A 15,358-nucleotide genomic window follows, 5' to 3' on the forward strand; every position below is an offset into this window, starting at 1 on the left:
GAAGAACCTGCCAAAATCTTGGTGCTTGCCTTCAGATCACTTTTCAGGGGTCTGATGAAGAAAAGGGTGAATGTGAAAAAGGGCACTTCCGGGTTCTCGTGACATGGCAGACCAACCGCAGATATGACAGCTCTGTCAGATTTGGCCTCACGGAGCCTCTGGGAAGAGCACTTCCCCAAAAAACTCCAAGAGGAGTACTAGGGTGTCTCGGGGTCCTGCTGTTCGCAGAGGGCAGCTTGGCATTGCCGGTCTCTGCTCTCCGTCCCGAGAGGTGCGAAGAGTGGGGGGGGGGGCGAGTGAAAGCGACAGTGAACTAGGCACCATTGCAGCTCCATGAGGCAAAAATCTTTGGGCTAACATTTCTTTAAAAAGCCAGAGGCATTTTGGGCATTTTAGGCAATGACATTCCGAAATTTAAGGTAAATTTTCCTATATGCCACGGCCACAGCTCGAACACTGGTAGCAATTAACTGGAAAGGGGAAAATCTTCTAACATTATCGGATTGGCAATGTAAATTACAGGAATTGCAGAAATGACGCAATTGCCCAACAGTCTGAGTGGTAATAAAAGACAAGTGTTTGTTCAAAAATGGAATAAATATAAGAGGTATCTACAAAATTATAACAGTGGTATAATGTCTATGGAAGCATTTGATTGACCCTCGTCTAAAGTAACCTATAAGAAATAAGACAAATTGTTGTAAGAATGTATTAGAGAATATAGAATGAGTAAGCTAATAATGATAGGTACATTCATCATCAGAAAGATGACGCACCAGGAAATGATAGGAAGTCTAGTCTCATTTATTTTATGTTAGTAAAAAGATAAGAAAAAAGGGGGGAAGAGAAACAGCATAAATCTAAGTTAAGTTTAATTTCTGTAAACATATAGAAATTATTTGTATATGGTTTTTGTTTATACGGTTCTGTTTATATTTTTGTTCATTCAAGCATGTGTACATTATCTATGTTATATACGAATTTCAATAAAGTATTTGAGAAAAAGAAAAAGGAAAAAGAAAAGGAAAGGAAAGGAAAAGGGGAAAAAGGAAAGTGCTGGTGAACTAGGCACTACCACAGCTCTGTGAGGCAAAGCCTCTGATCCAGCCACAAGCGGTTACCATTCCAGCATATTGAAGCCGACTGCAAAGGTGAGGACTGTTTAATTTGATCGATTCGGCAAAAAAACGGGAGTGTTAAAAGGAAGTCCACTCCCGTTCCTGGTGCTACGAGCACGAAATATATACAAGTGAAGTGTTGATGAAGTTTACTTTGGGAGTTAAGTTAACTAATGAACAATAAGGATTAAAAGATTCCACACAGCTTTCGTTTATACTAATCTCAAGAATTTTTAAAACATCAAAATTGACTTGAATTCAATTTGAACCTGAATCTATCCTATGTTGTGATTGAACTTGACTGAAAATGGAGGTCAAACAGGAGAAGGATTGCAATGTTATTTAATGGAAGAATACTACAAATTTCCTCTCTAGAAGAAAGATTGGACTGACTCTCTGAATCTACGCTACTTTTAGGAAAGAAATTTTTGATCTTTCAGAGTGTTGAAGACATCTACCCTAATGGAATTATAATTGTGGACTTATTTTATTAAAAGGTATCAGCTGGTTAAAAATCAAGATTAAAAAAGAGGACTATAATATTTATTGCTAATATTGAACTAAATTAGACTTTAAAATAACATTAATATTATAGTTTTATTCATACTGCTAATTAAAAATCATTCTGATGGGACTATATAACCGTTAAAATCTGGTTTCGTGAGTAAAGTGGAAGGGGGGTAGAAAAGAGGCTGGAAGTAATGGTTTTCTCTACTGAGTCTAGTGAAATGGCCTAATAAAGTACTGATAAAGCCAAAATAACACCTTCCTTGGTGGGAAAGGACTTTTTGTTTTGGAATTTAATCTTAGAGAGGAAGCTGGGAAACGGGGAGAGAATTGGCCCCCCTTCATCCCAAATTAGAAATGGCAGAAGAAAAAATCTCAGTGTTGAAACAAACCAGCAGGGCCGACAAGAGAACATAAAATATGAATTATACGATTTGCTTTTAGAATTTAAAAGAGAACTGTTCGATCAGATAAAGGAAAATGTTGATAAGGCAGCTTCTCAAATTCGGTAAAATACTAATTTACTTTCAGAGGCTGTGGGACAATTTAAAGAGGTGAATGTACAAACCACCGAGGTGGGAGGTTCAAGGAAAATACAAGGGAAAGTAAGGGTGGTCCACGACAAAAATGGCACCTCGTGTGAATTGATTTGGGAGGCTTTGACTGTGATGGAGACAAAACAGGAAGGGAGGGCAAAAGGTATGAGAGGCTACTACATGTGGTGGCAATGTAAAGTTATTAAGAAGGCCTGGGAAGTGACATATAAAGATTTGAAGAGAATGTTGAAAATGATTTTTGTTAAAAAACAACAGATGCTATGATTTTGAAAGGTTCAGGACTTGATGGATTTATTGAGTGAAAGACTCTGTCCCTGCATCCGAGAGTGGACGCCAGACCAAGATGTCCTACAGAAGGAAGAAGCCACCGCCAAAGAAGATTGGCAAAACAAATTAGTAAACTATGCAGGACATATTAGATAATTTGAAACCCAAGAAAGAAAAAGGACATTGATTTTTTTTTAAAGGGGAAATGCATACTTTGCAAGCTTTGTGTATAGGCTTCTACATTAGCTGAACTTCTAAAAGGCACTTGTAACAAGATGAATAAGGTTTTAAAACTGGACTGTTAAGAATATACTATTTTATGGACGTGCATGAATAAGTATAAAATAATGGAACCAGGAGGGGGAATGGAGGGAAGTCAATTAAGATTTATGGTTTAAATTTTTGATTTTGATGTGTATGTTTTTGGTTTTTGTTATCATAAAATAAATTGTATCTAGAAAGGGGGGGGGGAGAGAAAGAAAGCGAAAAGGGGTAGGTGTGAAACTAAGCTACTGCTACTCCCCACCCTGTCAGTCAAAGAGATTACTAAATTCATAATGTGCTCTAATGGTGCTTTTGCAGTAAATGACGGGAGCAGAAGCCTGCTATTACCACCTCAAAATGGATTTTCTTCTGTAATCGTTTTGTCTTAGTAAGAAGTCCCATAGATCCAGCTGGTGAATAAATGTAATTTATGAGGTACACACGCAAGCAGATACAGTTATATTATTCCTACCATCAAATCTTTCAAGGCACATTTTGAAGTGGGAAGGTCAAGTGAAATTTAGTTCACCCTCCTCCCTTTTCAAAGTCTCTACTTCCAGAATGAGGCATCAAAATGGGCTGTGAAACGTCAGACTCTAGGTGAGGGGGCAGCTCTCCCACTGCCACACCATGAAGGGGTATTGAATTTAGTGGGATGAAGATCACCTCCCCCCGCCCCCAACAATGCCGTTTCAGGGCCTAATGCCAGCTACTGCCATTAAAAGCACCAACAGCAGACCTGTGTCTGTTATGTTTATATGTTTTGTCTTATATGTATCATCATCTTGGACTAGGCCTACACATGCGCAGCAGAAATGAATTGCTTGGTTGAGGAGGTGGTTGCACAGATTATACCAATTCACACTGAGGGGCAGCCTTGCCACTTTTGATATTCTTCCACATTAGAAAAAGGGAAAAAAACCAACCCTCCATGAAATTAAAAAAATGAGAAAAGATCTACTCCAGTACAACTGTTTGCCTTCTGTGATTGCCAACTATCTGCTACAACAGCTGATTCCAATTTAGTGGTAAAGGGCAGGTAAAAATATGAATAAATCTAAGTTATTGCAAAAATATTTTTTCTTTTTAAATAATGTTCAGTTTAATAAGAACATTAAGGATAGCCCTGATGGTTCCTCAAATTCATAGTCATGTTCAGTGCCAACTATGGGAAGCCTGCAAGCAAAACCTGAATACAACTGCAGTCTTGCATCTTGTGCTACCCAACAACTGGTCTTTAGAGGTATACTGCCTCTGACAGTGGAGACAGAACATAGCCATTGTGGCTAGTAGCCATGCATAGCCTATCCTCCATGAATTTGTCTACTTCTCTTTTTAAAGCCAAACAAGTTGGTGGCAATCACTAGTGAATTCCAGTTTAACCATGTGTTATGTGAAGAAGCCCTATTGTCTGTTCTGAATCTTCCAACATTCAGCTTCACTGGATGGCCCAAAGTTCTCACATTATGAGAAAGGGAGAAAAACTAGTAACTGATAGCCTTACCCTTCATGAAAACATGGTTAGCAACTGACCAGTGTTTTGAACAACAGAATGAAGCCACTATATGTAACCCTTCAGGAGTCCTTGACAAGTAAGAGATGTGAATAACAAAGAGGAATTGGGAGAGATTAGATTAATCTGATTGGCATCAGCACAATGGAATCCACTGGGCAAATGGAAAATTTCAAATTTTATCTTCAGTGCAAGTAGGGGGAGAGACCTAGACTATTTTGCCCTAAATGTCTTCTTTCTTTCCAAAAAATAAGGGTGAATTATTGTCAAAGCAGCCCAAATAAGCATATCAATCTAAGCTTTCTTTAGCTGTCTGGGGGGAGAAGCATCACATTTATTTTTGGATTCCTGGAAACAAGCTCCTAATTGCTTAGAGGCTCTGATACACACTTTATGTTTATATGCTTTCTGACGCTTGCTTTTATTAGCTTGAGAGAGTAGCCTTCCACAAAATGATTGCACCCTGGCTGAAGAGTCTCCATAAATCTATATTAATTTGCATCCCCCTTCATAAATGAAGAAATCCATTGCAAAAGCACCAGTGATTTTATTCCTGGTCCAATGCCCAGGATGTAACCAGATATCTTTTTTATGCTTATCATCCCCACATTTTTCATTTATGGGGCCATCTACCATTAGCCAAACAACAGAGTTCTGACTAAAACCACCAAATGCTCCCACAAACAGCTTGCAGTCTCTGCATCCACTGAATAAGGATCAGTTGTGAGGATGGGGTTGCCAACCTTTTGGGGCCATTGGGCACATTTCAAATTTGGAAAAGGTGCAATGGGAGCACACCAGTCACAAAATGACTGCCATTGGAGGGCAAGGTATAACACACAATGGCTATTAAAGCTAAAGGAGCAGAAAGGGAGATAGGTTCACAAGATGGTCAGGCACCCTGGCCGCAAATCAATGGGGGAAAGGAACCTACATTAGCCACTGCCACACTTGTTCATAAAGAGAAGTTCCTTGCCCCTCTCCTCTGTTTATAGTGGAAGGAAACATGGGTATCTAATCCTGGTATCCAATGAAAAGTGAGCATGTTTATTCTGCTCTTTGTGCTGTGGAGAAGCAATCAGACAACACAACAAACCAGGATAAACAGCAACCCTGGGTTATCATATTATCATAGAATTGTAGAGTTGGAAGGAACCCCAATGGGCATCTAGTCCAACCTCCTGCAATGCAGGAATCTCAAGATGAACAAACACAGCTACTGACTTTCACAAGGAATCTTGTACATGTGGCATTTTGAATGGTCTTTTAAGACATTCATGCCTGGCCTTGGAAACACAGTCTAACCTCTGACAGCTTCAGCATCCAAGGATGTCTATTTTAAAATGCCTAGAAAAGGAATGAGTAGTTTTTTTTATTTTGTTTTTCTGAAAGGCTTATTGTTGACAGGATGTGGGGTACTTGGGGTAGGGTTGGGGCTTCTTAACATTTCAGACAAATGATTGGGGGGGAAACGAGCCTGAAAACTGCATCATATTTAAAAGTAACAGATGTGCTGGCATATTAAAATAATATTAGAAGTTGCTCGCCTTACCCCAAGTTTTAATATTCTAGAGCACAAAACTTTTGGGATGAAGATGCCCACAAGGAACAGGATTTTGCTAAGGGTACAGAAAACCCCAGAGTTCAAGTTCTATAGCTGGGGTGGGAAATCTTGCCCACTAGGCCTCTCTACCTGGCCCTTGGGACTCTCCTGGGTCATACCCTCCTAGAATATTTTTGCCTGGCTGAAAAGTGTCGTTGCACTCTGGTAATGACGCTTGCATGCCTAAATGGAGGATTGAGGGGGATGTATGTAGAAACCACTCTACTGTATATGAAAGCAAAACATTCACTGCTCTGACCACTTGGCATACATGTGTTTCCCAGGTGGTCATCCATCCAGGTATTGACCAGATCACGGCCTGCTGACCTTCATCAAGGTGGCAGCCTCATGTGCCTCCAGACCACATCCTGGGATCATGAAGTTAGTCATGTTTCGATGGGTCTACTGTAAGCATGGCTGGATCCAACCATCATCAATTTATTTTTCATGAGGTATAAAAATCTTCCCTTTCTCTGGCATTAAAAAGTATCACTGGGGAAAACACCTCCCTCTTTCCCACTCAACTGACACCCATCCATTACTAGCAAAGAGCATTGGCCTGAAACTATCTTATTCTAGTTGTATGATGAATGCTTTATAGAAAAGCATACAGAGGCCGAAATTTTCAAAAACAGCAGGGAAGCTCCCATTTCTCCTTGCGCACACACAAAAGGAAAAGATAGCATTCATCTGTGGGTGGGGAGAAGAAGTGAAAATGCCACATGCTCAGAATAAAATCAGAGCCGAAAGAAATCTGTTTCCCCAAAACCACGCTCCCATCCCAAATTGCACACCCTAATCTATAGTGTCTATGTATATTTACGCTCCCAGGAACAGCTGCAAGTGGATGAGTCATTGCTGCTATTTAATAAACTTGCAAATTTGCTGTCAGGCGAATGGATTCCTTTGAGCATATCTAAGTCAAATAGGTTTGAAAGCTGTGGAGTTTTTGTTTTTTGAAAGGACTATTTGCAAGAGAGAGAAAAATAACACTTCAGGCTGCGACAGTTAAGGAAACGTGTGTGTGTGTGTGTGTGTGTGTGTGTGTGTGTACATATGCATAACCACACATATTCAAAACACTGATGGACTTGCTTAATGAACTAATTATGATTTTAACATACTAGTGGGACTGGCAACAAATCGTTGAAGTCACCTACTCCTCTTTGCTGTTCCAAGACAGTCAGCTTTGATTCCTCCATTCCATTCTCTTCCCATTCCCCACTTTGCCAGTCATTCTGCACCCAGTGAGCATATGTAGTCCTCACTGGGGCAGGGACGGGGTTGTGATTGCTGCCTGCCACCCGTCACCCCCTGCAGAACCTGAAAATGTGTCCCTTAAAAAGAAAAAAGGACCGCATCCACTTTTACTCCACAGCCATTTTGACATGTGGCTGCCAGAGGGTTTGCCAGGGATTAGTGTGGCACTCAGCCTGGAAAAGGTTAGCCACTGCTGCAATAGGTCAATTCACAAGTAGCACCAATGCCTTGGAGCTAGGACAATGTGTGAGGAAAGGCCTTCCTTTCACTCTTCCTGATTGGCAGGGGATTCAGGGCAAACAACAGGAATGGCTTTTACATATATCATGCAGTTCATTTAAGGAATTTGCTGCTATTCAGACAGATTCTTAGATAAGTTTATCAACAGCTTCTAGTCACTATGGTTGAATGGAACCTCCGGGCTGGGGACTAATGATAAGCTTTCTGAGCAAATCATCTCTACACAGGTACGAGTGTTTCTGTGAAAGAGTGGCCCTTTGTTGATTTGTACAGCTCAACAATTTGTGTGCACAGATACACAGACTTAACACCCATTGAATGTAACATGTGATAATGGGAAAAGGCTATTGCCTTCATGCCCTACATGAAAGCTTCCCAAAAGCACTGCATCTGCTGCCTATGAGCTACTGAGCCATATTCAAGGTTCCATTATTAACGTGTAAAGCCCTGAACAACCAAGATACCTGATAGACCACCTTCCTCTGTACAGACCCAGTTTACCTTTACAATAATTGGAGGATGCCCTGTTGGGCATGCAGCAGCTGACAGATTGTTATGTAAAACAATGTATGGCTTAGTGATTTATGGCTTTTTTGTTCAAAGGTCCCCATAGTAGTGAACAATGCTAGGTGCCAAATGGCTCCTTTAACCAGAGTAACAGTCGCCAAAACGCAATGTCTAGTTGCCATTTAGGGGCCAGACAGCTTGAAAGTTGTATTTTTCAATAAGACCTTTTGGTTCCTGAAATTCATTCTGATTGTGCAGATAAAATATTACGGATAGAATTCTACAGGATGTGTTGCTAATGTGTGAAAACAGTCAAGCTCAAAGGAGCCCCATGCATGCACCTCCAGATGGTGGAGATGCTATCATGGCACCCAGGCATCTTCATTTGGTTGCAAGTGGCTGGTAGCCAGAAGCAAAATGCACCTGGGAAATTTCTAACGCTGAAGGAGAACAGCATATTCATACAGATAAAAGATGCAAGGAAAGTGTGATAGCTCAATCAAAATTATATTAAATGGGAAAATCAGTGACACTGGATACACATTGTTCTACAAATGGTTTCAACATAGATATAGATCCTCAGCACTCCACCTCTCATGTGGAAGACAAGTTAACTCACATCTCCCACCTCCTGATTCCCAGCTTCTCCATTCTCTGACCTAAGAGCAAGCCCATCCACAGACAATTGCCTAAGGTGAGTGCCCCTGCCCTCAAGATATCGCCCCATCTCCACACTAGAGCTGGCAGAAAACAACAGTCAACAGCAGCCTCCAAATAAATAGGCTTCTCCTTGGAAAACAGCTACAGCAATGGCAGAGTTCTTGCTCTTCATGGGTGGGGCTAGCTGGCCAAATCATCTGGTTCCAACAGGCTGCTGTTCTCCAGGTGCAGCAGAAAACAACTAGGAAGTCTAAGAGTGGTACCCACCACCCACCCATGTAGGCCTTTTCCACACTGGCACTAACCCTCTGGTACACCCTCCCCTGCACTCTCTGAGAAGCATCAGCCTATTTTAGGTGCCTTTTTGCTTGTTTATTCAGGCATTTCCTGGCTGTTAATTTTTAGACTGCGCTGCTTAGTATTCTGTTTCAGTATTTTGATTCTGCTGTCTACTGTGATAGTGACAGTTATGTATTTCATCTTATTTGTATTTTAGTCTTGTGGATTTCATGGATTTTACTGTGTAAACCACTCAGAGGTTTATCTTTATATAAAGCAGTTAATCTATTGGTTAGATAAATAGATATGGTTTATTACTGGGGAAAATAGGATGTTGGAATGATCAAATAACAAAAGGCGTATTTTTTGAGCCTGTAAATATGACTTATACAGAAAATAGCATGAGAACAAGGTATTTCTTAAATCAGGAAGCCTTGCACCTGAAATCTTAATGTGGCCCATCAGGTCTCTCTGACTGGCCCTCAGCAACTTCCACAGGTCATACCCCTTATTGCTCCTGCTTTATAACCGCCTTGAGTATTTTGGTCTAGCTGGAATGTCCGTGAACTGTGACAATAACTCTGGATGGATGTGTGTTGAAACTAGACTACTGTACAAAGGTAATATTTACACCTGTTGCTCTGCCCACTTTTGCTTTGGCCACACGCACCACTGGAAGGTTTGCTTGATCCTGGAAACCCATGTATGGTCTTAAAAGAGTTCCCTACCCTTTTTAAACCATTGTCTTTATCCAGATCACAATTCCCACCCTGTTTTATCTCCTGGTGTTTGTAACAAATCTTTGTGTTCCCCTAACTAAATATGGTCTCCCATATTGATCAAGAACTGATAAATTTATTTCAGTTATACAACCTAGAAAAATGTGGTCTCACTTGCTGTTGTACATGAGAAAAGAAATATTGGAGCACAATTGTGAAGCAGGATAGTTTAGCTTCCGTGGAAAGGGGATTAACAATGTCAGGATCCAAATAACTGCATCCAGAGTCTTCTGTGCATCTTGTGGGATCATGGATCCACCTTACCTCAGGCATGTAGTAGCTAAAGGACACACTGCTATGAACCCACTGGGAGTGCTGGTTCAGCAGTGCCTTCCTATCCCTGTTGCAATATGGGGGCAATAATAACAAAATTACATAGGAACACACACATAAAGGGTCACTCCATTGTTCCATCTTAATCACTACTGCCAATACCGCTAGGTCCCAGGTTCAATCATCAGTATCTCCATGTAGGCCTGGCAATGTGCCCATCATGAAACCCTAGAAGGCTGCTGCAACTTTAGAGTTTGAAGGGACCACAAGGATCATCTAGTTCAGCCCCCTGCAATGCAGAAAACTTTTGCCCAGTGTGGGTCCCCCGAAAGAGGCATATGGAGCACAATGCAACCCTTTTTGGACCCAAGTTAAAGTCTTCCTGCTTACCCATTGTATTTTAGATGATACTTGGGTTGGTATTTTGCTCCTCTGTTGTTGTTTCCCCCCGTTTTAGTCTGGATGTTGTGAATCTTACCTGTTGTTTTCTATATCATGTTTATATGTTGCATGAATAGTATTATTCACACCTTCGCACACCACCTCCTTGGAATAATTTTCGTTGAAGAGCAGCCAAGAAAGACTTTTGAATGAATGAGTGAGTGAATAAATAAGTAAATAAAAGATTACAACAAAATAATCTGATTTGTGAGAATAACTAAATAAACCACCATCATCAGGAATGGCTTTGAAACTTTATCAGCATTGTTCACTTCTTATTCCCAGGGTGCTAACTGACATAGCTCCTTCCTCCTTTTCAAATTCCTGCTATCAGGTGTTTTGAGCCACAGCCCCTGACCTCATTGGCTTAAACAATGTCTGGGAGCAGCTAGCCAAGCATATAAATTTAGAACAACCTAGCAAAGGGAGCCCCTTCCACAAGCTATAAAGGTAAAGGAACCCCTGACCATGAGGTCCAGTCGTGACCAACTCTGGGGTTGCGGCGCTCATCTCGCTTTATTGGCCGAGGGAGCTGGTGTACAGCTTCCAGGTCATGTGGCCAGCATGACTAAGCCGCTTCTGGCAAACCAGAGCAGTGCACAGAAACACCGTTTACCTTCCAGCCAGAGCGGTACCTATTTAACTACTTGTGCTTTCGAACTGCTAGGTTGGCAGAAGCAGGGACTGAGCAACGGGAGCTCACCTCGTTTGAGGGATTCGAACCACTGACCTTCTGATCGTCAAGCCCTAGGTTCTGTGGTTTAGACCACAGCACCACCCGCATCCACAAGCTATAGGGAGCCTCAATGGACAAAGCCTTGAGTTAAACATGCAAGTGAGTTCAGCAGCGGGTCAAGACCAGGGCACATAATTCTGCCCCTCCTCGCTGCAGTACTTAGCTAATTGGGAGCCACTGCTCTAAGAAAGAGGAAGGGATCCTGTGGCCCTCCAGATATTGCTGGACTACAGCTCTTATAATTCTTGACCACTGGCCATGTTATCTGGAGATCATGGGAATAGGAGACTAGTAACATAAGGAGGGCACAGGCTCAACACCTCTGCTCTAAGAGCTATGTTGGTTCTAGGCTGTTGGCTTTAAGGATTAGAATGAGCACTTTTAATTTATTGGGCCCAGAAGTTTACCAACAACTAACACAGTTAAGTGTTGAATTAGTTGTGAATATCTGCCCATACACGCTGAAGGACAGGTTGCTGCCCACTTGCGCAGCAGGCTTCTGCTTCTACAAACTCTCTTTGCCCTGGTAACCACCAATGTTCCCTCCAAATCTGCTCCAGAGGGTTGGGAGTAATATTCAAAATACCGGAGCTTAATTGTTCCACAGAAATGTTTCTGTTTTGCAAGTTCTCTAGAAACAATAAATGGATTGCAATTGCAAATACAGTATTAGGCAAAGATGCCGGTTTCACAGTTTTTAGTTTTACCAGATCCAAGTAAAATAACACGCTAAATCAGATCATGTTCTAGGGCATCAGGCTATTTCCTAAGAAAATTACCCTATGAAAAGTTCCCAGTTCAAAATCTTCCACATTACTGGGCTTTACTACTATATCAGACTGGCTAAACATGTATCTCATCCCAGGTGTGCTAAGTACAAATGCACATAGCCAACACCAAAATAACTGCAGCTTCAGTTAATTTTTTGAAAAGTATTGAGAAGGTTTATTAAACTAATAGCTTTTATGGAAAGATTCCAAATGGAACCCCCACACATACTTTTGCAAAAACAAAACAGTTTATGTCAACTAATCCCTTTTCTTGCAGTTTATGTGTGATCATAAACACAGATGTTGGTTGCATTGATACTAAGAGGTTGAGAAGCAATGCAGGTGGCATATCCCTTTGGCTAACTGGTTTTACTTCATTCTGGCTATATCTTGCTACATTCTAAGCAAACAGGGTACTTTTTCTATTATTTATTAAATTTGTATGCCGCTCTATACCTGCAAGTCTATCTTTATTTGCTGTGGTGTCTTCTTAACTGAGCATACTGTCAGGGGAAAACAGCCAACAGTTATACAGCCCATCTTAAACTGTCTAATCTCACATGAGGGTAAAGCACGGATCTAAAAGGAACATAAACAGGAAATGGGCAAAGAGGCTGTCTGCAAAAGTCCCCCCCCAAAAATACTGTTCTTAAAAAAGGATAACGGTAGAACTGTTATCTTAATGAAGCTCAAGGAACTCCTCCTCAAACACCAAATGGGTTTTCCATGCCATCTCCTTCCTCCCAGGATCCTCTAAATTCTGTTCTATGGGTGCTAATTAGAGAATGTGTGATTGGCACAAGTTAAGTCACCTTTTCGCCTCCTATGGAGTGGCTGCCTGTAAACAAATCCATCTGAACATTTCTGTGTTGACAGGAATAGGGAACTTACGGCCCTTCAAGTCTGACAGACTCCAACACCCATCAGCCCCATCAGAAAATCCAATTGGTCAGGGAAACTGCGAGCTGGAAGTCCAATACTACCAAGCAAGACTCAAGGTTGTTGTATGAATTTACAAAGCCCTGAACAACTCAGGTTCATAGTACCATTTCAGCTCAATCACCAAGATCATCTGCAGGGGCTTCCACTGGTCGTTTCCTGAGTTGGTGAGGCTCATTTGACAACAATGAGAAACTTTAGTGCCATTGGCCCAGTCCTGTGGAATACTCTGCCAACAGCGATTCAGCAAGCACCTTCTGTGCAAACTTCTGAATGCCTGTTGAAAGCTTTTCTATTCTACCAGGCCTATGCAGGCAATCAAGAATACATCCTTCCTCAATGGTTAATTGTTGTCTGTTTTTCACTTTTTAATATGGTATTATTGTACAGTTGTATGTTTTATTGCTGTAAACTGCTTTGATAATAGTCTACTTTTCAGAGGCCAATCCTCTAATTTTATGGGTTATAGTAAGAGGATATTTAAAGCAGTTTTGTATTTGATGGACCAAGTAGTTTAAAGACCAAGAACCACAAGGGCGGACAGCAGGTGGGGCCTTAAATTTACCCATCAACAGTTTGCACCAGGACAGCAGACTGAATGAGCACAAAGGTCAGTTTCCCCACTATAGTGAGATATATTACATTTCTACTTAAATTATAGTAACAATATATAAGTAAAAATGCAAATTCAGAAACAAACACACAAATTTTATGCAACCAAGTATCCTCTTTTTTTGGGGGGGGGGTAATTCATGCATTTCTACTTTTTTGAACAATGCAAAAGAGACCACCCCCTTTTTTACTGTGTTTGAGTTGGCAATAACTGGATGGTCTTTTTTATAACGCCTGAAGGATTCTGTCACTTTGATTTGTTTTGTCATCAATTAGCGATGTTGGATCTCTTTCTCTCTCTGTCTCACTCTCACTTTCAATAAACTGTGAAGTACATTCTGACTTGTCTCTAAAGGGTTCACCCTTCTATTGTTTCATATGTATTTATACCTCCTGCACTGGTGGGTGTGCCTCTGAGATACAGGTGTATTATTATTACCTGGACACTAATAACTATTATTTCAGGGCAAAGCAGCCCTTGTAGATCCATACATGTAATGCCAACAAATGCTTTAAATCAAGTACAGTGATACCTCGGGTTACATACGCTTCAGGTTACTGACTCCGCTAACCCAGAAATAGTGCTTCAGGTTAAGAACTTTGCTTCAGGATGAGAACAGAAATCGTGCTCCGGCAGCAGCAGGAGGCCCCATTAGCTAAAGTGGTGCTTCAGGTTAAGAACAGTTTCAGGTTAAGAACGGACCTCCGGAACAAATTAAGTACTTAACCCAAGGTACCACTAAAATGTTAAAACAAATAGGTCTATAACAGAGCAGCCAGAACATTAAAAAAACAAAAACATATCTGGGCCACAAACCATCTGTGTAAATGGTTTATTGTGCTGTATATTCATTTTTTTAAAATGATTCTGTGCTCATTATGAGTTACAATCTAAATTACTTAGGGTGATATGATATCCACCACTGGCCATACTCAGGGTATACCCCTGATATCAAGGAACTTAACTTGTTTACATCTGCTAATTTCAATGAGTCTACTCTGAGTTGGATGCAACCCTAAATCGATAAAAACAGAATTCAACGGATATACAGTGGTACTTTGGGTTATGAATTTAATTTGTTCTGGAGGTCTGTTCTTAACCCGAAACCATTCTTAACCTGAGGCACACTTTTGCTAATGGGGCCTCCTGCTGCCACCGTGCGATTTCCGTTCTCATCCTGGGTCAAAGTCCTCAACCCGAGGTACTACTTCTGGGTTAGTGGAGTTTGTAACTCAAAGCGTTTGTAACCCAGGGTACCTCTGTACATACACTGTCCAACTCCCTACATACAATGTGATTGTCCATCTGTGACAGGCATTTTAATTTTTTTCCCAATATGGGAATCTCTCTCCCCACCTGTTGCACTCACCAACACACACGTGTGTGTGCGCGCGCGCGCGCTCAGACAAAATGTCTGTGTGAAATATCTTACTCTTTTGTGAAAAATATATACCACGTGTAGAATTCCATAGATATGAGTGTTCTTTGTTTCACTGGGGTGCCCCGCAAAGTCTTGCTGTTTTGCATGAGAAGCAGCACATCAGCTTTCAGTTTCTTTGGGCTGCTTCATTAAGTGGTACCTATTGTTGAGCACTACTGAAGAACCTCTGCCACTCAGGCTCCAGCACCAGCAAAATATAAACTGATACGCAAGTGAGAATTTCATTACTGAGCTGCAGAGTAAGAGAGATGAAATAGCATGCAGTTGGACTGGATAGTTATTTGAATGAACCCTCAAAATCTGTTAATGGATAATATACAAAGAGCTGACTTACTTCAGCAGTTTATCTTCACCACACAATAATGAACTGAGATGCAGAAAAGCATGGAAGAACTTTGGTGGGAGCTGATGGAAGTAACTATTTCCAACTGCCCTTTCCCACACTGAATCATCCACCAAAGAAATGACCACAGCTGCCCTTGTGAACGCATCTGGTTGCTGGACCGGCCCAGGTGCAAGACAATATGGTGCCAGCTTCCCCTACTCCATGGAGAAAACTTAAGCTGACTTGGGCCACATTAATACTGTACC

The 15,358-nt window shown here is 41.2% G+C and overlaps 1 protein-coding gene across 5 annotated transcripts in view; it reads right to left on the minus strand.

The window, feature by feature from the left end:
• GAB3 (GRB2 associated binding protein 3) overlaps positions 1–15,358 on the minus strand; it is a 77,695-nt gene that overhangs the window by 33,009 nt on the left and 29,328 nt on the right. The gene's annotated exons all lie outside the window — the stretch shown is intronic.

This window comes from Podarcis filfolensis (genome assembly GCF_964270895.1).
Source record: "Podarcis filfolensis genome assembly, chromosome: Z".
NCBI lineage: Eukaryota > Metazoa > Chordata > Lepidosauria > Squamata > Lacertidae > Podarcis > Podarcis filfolensis.